This window comes from Pangasianodon hypophthalmus, chromosome 28 (assembly GCF_027358585.1).
Source record: "Pangasianodon hypophthalmus isolate fPanHyp1 chromosome 28, fPanHyp1.pri, whole genome shotgun sequence".
NCBI lineage: Eukaryota > Metazoa > Chordata > Actinopteri > Siluriformes > Pangasiidae > Pangasianodon > Pangasianodon hypophthalmus.
In genome coordinates this window covers 5,671,397-5,677,396 of record NC_069737.1, presented here as the reverse complement: position 1 = coordinate 5,677,396, position 6,000 = coordinate 5,671,397, and positions in this window count along the sequence as shown.

Below are 6,000 nucleotides of genomic sequence, written 5' to 3'. Positions count from 1 at the left end.
TCACCATAAACAACGAACAGTTATATTTGTTAATAGTTAACTAAAGGAAAAAGTAAGAAAATAAATAAAGCAATACACAGAGTAAATCTACATTAGAGTATGTTTGTTATATAGACAGGATATTGTGTATTAGATACAAACTGTAAGAATTATTCAGTAATTGAGAGGCTCTGAGTTAAAAACAATGTAAAGAAAAGGAAAGAAACGAAAACGGAAAAAGAAAAAAAAAAAGGATGCTGCTTTATCCATTCACATTCTCTTTCACATACTCACTACACAAGCAATATTCCCCCTGCCCTATGAATTATTCACACCCTGCTCACATGTTCTCAGCTATATGTCATGACCCGGTTCTGCCTCCTTCCTGTACCCTTGAACATACTCTGACCTCTGACCTGTAGGGTCAGGGTTATGAAAGTGCTTACACACTTTATCATTAGTGAAGGTCACCTCATGTCCCTGTGTGTGTGTGTGTGTGTGTGTGTGTCTGGGCTGGCTGAGCTTTTATATTTACATATATATTCATCTGACACACTTTTGTTCAATGCAATTTATATTTGAGCTCAAGAGCCCAACAGTGTCAACTCAGCAGCACTGGGATTTGAACTCACAACCTTCTGATCCATAGCCCAGAGCCTGCTGAACCACCACGGATAGTTGGTATAGCATATTTATTTGATATAACATATACAGCTGTGTTCTAGCTTCTGCTCTGGAAGAATGTTATTTTAACACATTTCATTAGAGGCGCATTACAGTAAGAGGACCAGTGTGCGTGTAAGGGGCTCCCAAGTGGAGCAGTAGAAAAGCATTTGCGAGAGATTGCGAGATTGTACAATACCACGAGATTGTGGAACAATACCGCAACCATCCTCGGGCCTGGAATCCAAAAGAAAAAATTGGCCATGTTCGATGGAACTGAGTGGAAGTGATGGCATACTCTCTTCCCTGTCAGTCAGAGTGACACTATCCAATCGTGGGAGTCTGTGAGCTCATGTATGTGGAAGAGCGTAGATAGTGCTTTCCTCTGAGGGTTCGGCTGTGTATGTATGTAGCATGAGCAGCAGTTTGAAAAGATGTGGTGGCTTCACACACCTTGGAGGAAGTACTTGCTTTCTCCCTGGTTGGTAGCTGTTAGTGATAGAGCAGATCTAGCTAGTGGGCAGGGATTGGAAAATGACCAAACTGGGAAAAAATGTGGTAAAAAAAAAGGGTGTGGTGTGGTGTTACATTCATGCAAAAGGCCTATGATGAGACCGAGAACAATAATATTAAGATCGGAAGGATAGTTTGAGCTGGTAATGGATGTGACAGGATATATTGCAATTACAGAAACACAACATTCACGGACAACGAAATACTCTGTTTGAATTTTTAGGACAGGGTGGGGTTAACTCTATGATTTGGTATGATTTATTGTGGAAAGATTATATTTGGGAGTTTTGTTGAGAGTCAGCTTGGAAAAGTCATTCTCCGAAGAAGAAATGCCCAAACATTCTGCTATCTTTCCAGTGACCGGCCAGTATGACATATGATGTGGGATTTCCAGAAGCACTACTATTTACTTCAACTGAATTTAACTACTAGTTATGGAACTGATTACTCATAGCCCTTAGGTAATGAGCCCTTAAGGGGCCTGGATTACAAAAATGCAATTTCAGGTTATGAGAAGGAGGCCCCCAGTACACGTATAGCTATGCACATTCCAGCCTTTCAGATGATAACTCACAGAAGCGTGAGAACCTAGCCTTTAGTTTGACGTGGCTTTTTGACTGCTTTCTGTTGTGATGGTTTTGGGATTTGGTGGGATAATTTGACTCTTCTGATGAGAGTTCTTTCCAAAACTGTAGATGGACTGTAAAGCACACGCAGTCCAGATGCGGTTGTTATGAGAAGCAACTTGGAAGCGGTTGCCGTAGAGATCAGAGATGAGTGTATCGCCCACGCACTCTCTTGGCACTGCTGGAGTCGATTACGGCACATCGCCGGGCTAACACACGGCGTAAATCTTCAGAGGCAAGAAGGTGAGAGGGCAAAGTTCAGAGGACAGGAGACAAGAGGAGCTCTCGTTCAAAATTGATCCCTTGGCTGTCTATAAAAAATGTGTGGGTAGTATGGAGACTGAGAGAGAATCAGGAAGAGAAAAAGAGAGAGTGAGAGTGTGAGGGAAAGAGAAACACACAATGAGAATGACAGAATTAGGTATATCAGACACAGGAAGTGCTCTTCACATTCAAAAGTGCCGAAGGTGGACAGAAACAGAGCGTTTGCTAAGTAGTGAACACTACAGTAGGGTTAAGAGTGACAGTGTTGGTGTGAGCTAAACCATGGTGCAGTAAGCACAGCTAGTGAGCTCTGTGTGGGATGTTGGGACACGACCGCTCTTTAAACAGAAACCGTAAACCGCCTTTTGGCTCTCTGCGGCATACATTCACATAACATGCTCTGAGATTCAAGTCTCTTTCTGTCTCTCGTGCTCCTTAGGGAGGGTCGGATGTGAAAAGCACTTCCTAAAGGATTAATGACTTTTAACGTAGCGGTTAATACAGAGAAAGCGCTCCATCCATCATGGCTGCCATGCTAATGGCTCACTCCTGAAAGCCTGGTTCGAATCTCTGGCCTTTTTGCTTCTCATTGCTTTGAACGAAGTAAATAAACTGAGACTATTGAGTGGTATTGAATACATATTATCCTTGGACAAATGTCACTTCTTGTTTATGTTGTAGCGAATAAGGAAGTGAGCATGTAGGCTGACTAATCCTCTGAAATGCGAACGGCAACAGTGCAGACTCACGGCACTGTATTGACTTAACAGGCTAGTTCAAATATACCATTACAAGGCTCCATATGAAGAGATTTCCCTCTGTGCCTCGCTGTCTTGCTCTTCCCCCTCGCTCTCGTGTTGCAATACATTAGAAAGTCAAACATGATGGATCACATGACTTGCACGAGCCTAAGGGTGAGAGAGGATGTAGGTTAATATTCCTGGTGTAGCATCAAACAGCATCAAACTGAATACTTCACCCAAGTATGAATGCAGTTCATTAGGTTGTATTTCTCTCTCTCTCTCTCTCTCTCTCTTTTCTCTTTCTCACTGTAGTGAAATAGAGAGGCTCAGTGCAGATACTCTTTGATGACTGCTGACATGCTGCAAAGTGACAAGCTGTAGTGTGAGTGCCTACAGCTCTTACTGCACACTGGCAAAGAGAGAGAGAAACAAAATAAAAAGGAAAGTGAGAGAGGAAACCTCCTCTACCCCTCCTCTAACCTCCTATAACCTCTTGTAGCTCCACCAATCCCTGACTTTTTACTTTACTTTCTTGCCTAGGCAGCACAAACTGGAGGCCGTTCAAAGCTATAGTCATGCCTCATGCCAAGCAGGTAAGGATGTAAAGCAACAATACTTTTTACCCTCTCTCACCATTCTCACCTCCTTCTTACTGCTCTAATATTCCCAACATTTTACACAATTAACCCTCCTGCATTTTATCCCTGTCTTACCCTTAGTGCCCCCTTTTTGCCTCTCCAACATTCCCAATTTCACCTTCACCCACTAACCCCCCCACTTTTCACACTTATCCCCACCATGTATTCACAAACCTTCACTTTCTTTAACCTCCTCTCATCCTTCCTTACTTTTCCAACCCTGTCTTACCACCTCTAACCTTGTCTTATGATCTTTACCCCTCTTTTGTACCCTTACTTTCTCTACTAACCCCTCCTTCTCCTTGTATCATATTCCCATACCCAACTAACCCTTCATGTTGTACCCTAACTCTTCCACAAACCTCCATAATTCCCCCCTTTTCCCATCTAAACCCCTTCTTACCTGTCTAATGTCCAACCTCTGCTTAACCTGCTAACCCAACACTTTCCACAGCTTTAGTCCCCTTCTAACCCTCTACCTCTCTTTATCTATTTCTGACCTCTTACCCTATATAACTGCCCGCAACCCCCTCTTTACCCACCCTCTTACTTCTCTACCGTTTTTTATAACACCAACTGCATTCCTACCTCCTCTAAACCCCACCCAACCCAGTCTTACACCTTCTAGCAAATATAAGCTTGGTTCCATTTACCCCTTATATCTGTAACCCCTTTTATCATTTCTCTAACTCCCACCACCACTGGATCCTTCTCGTACCTACTAACCTATTCTTACCGTTTCCCTTCTTAACTTCGTACCTTTAAACCTCTCTGCCCTGTTTCTAGACAGATTAACTGCTCTTTCTCCAGCTCCCTTTACTCCTTTTTACATCTAACCCTTTTCCCTCCAACAAACTCCCAACTTTCTCTCTCTTTCTTACCCCTTCTAACCACCTACTCCCTCTTTCCTCTGTACTCCCACAACCTCGCTACTCTACACTCAGTCCTCTCGGTCCATGTAAAACCCTCATCCTGCCTGCTTTACCCCCTGTATTCCAACCTTAACCCACCTTCTTACTTGTGTTACTCCTCCAAGCCCATCTAATGCTCCGTAACCTCTTTTAAACCTTTCTAACCCCTCCTAACCACCTATCCTACCATCTAAACTCCCTGTATCCTTTGTAATCCCCTCACCTGTACCACCTTGTTACTCCACTCTAACTCTTCTAACCCCATGTAAACCTTTCCAAATTCCACCTACACTCGTTCACCCTTTCTAACTCGACCTTAACCCACCGTCCTACTCCTGTTACCCCTCAATGCATCTCTAATGATCTATATTCTCTTTTAAACCTTTCTTACGCATCTAACACACTCTAAGACCTTTGACCACAGTAATCCCATAATCCTACTTTTCCTCACCAATCCCCTAATACCCCCAACCTCCTCTCATTTCCCTCTTCACTCCTTAGCGGTTACATTATTTACATCTGAAAATATACATGATAGAGTACCTTTGCATGTACTTGTATGTACAGAAGAGTGATAGAGGCTATGAGAGAAAGAGAGGAATGGAGGTCATTGTGGATATCTTATCATGATCTTCTCTCTCTCTCTCCCCCCATCTTTTCTATATTTCTCTCACATGCTCCTATCCTGGTGATCACTCATCTGTGATTAGAGTCACTCCTATTTCAGCACAGTTAAAAGTCATTAGTGGAACAAATGAGCGTGTCAGCATAATCTGCACCTGAGCAAAGCGGCGGGTCTGTCAAGCGCTGCCTGTGCTGAATGAGAGAAAACGGCAGAAGAGAGAAAAAAAGAAAAGGGTTGTTTCTTTGAAGCATTCAAGGACACTTGGTTTGGCACAACCTGCAAAAATCTAATTTGGAAAGTGTGAAATCCTGTCATTTTTTCCTCCTGATAGCTTCATTTACAAAATGGAAGCTAATTACGAGCAGCTCCGTTCTGTTCCACCGTCATGTCATTATGGTGTCAAGCCAAAGAGAGATGGAAAAATAAAGAGGCGATTGTGAATGTAAAATGTGGAACAGTTCGATGTCAATACCATCCCGCGAAAGCTGATTAGCCACTCGCCCACATAGCGAATGTGTGTCTTTTTAGCTATTTGCTAATCAGTTGCTCACCAACCATATATCTTTAATGAACCGAATCTCAGCTCCTGTTGAGAAAAGAGCTTTAAATTCGCCTAGTCTTTGAAGGATTCTTATCCGTTCTGTCATTCCAGCATCATGTGCTTTTTGGGAAGAAATACGTAGTGGAAAAAGTGGGGGAGGGTGGCGAGGATGATACAATTTCCAAGCATGACGGCTTTTCTTTTTTCATGCATGAGACACATGCTGTCTCAAAGGCCCCGGCTGCATCTTCCATCTTCTCAGACGGTAGCATACACCCATCAATTTTTCATAGAACACACACGCACACACACACATCAGATCATACCTGTGTTGGTGTAGTAGTGCTTATAAGCACTGTTACAAGGGACACAGCAGTCTCATTTTTTCATTTTTTGATACACTGCTCTGCCTTTTGGCTTTGTTTCTCTCTGTTTTGGCTTTGGGTCTTGGGATTTGGACTCCACATCTCTATCTTTGCTTTTGCTTCTTGGCCATT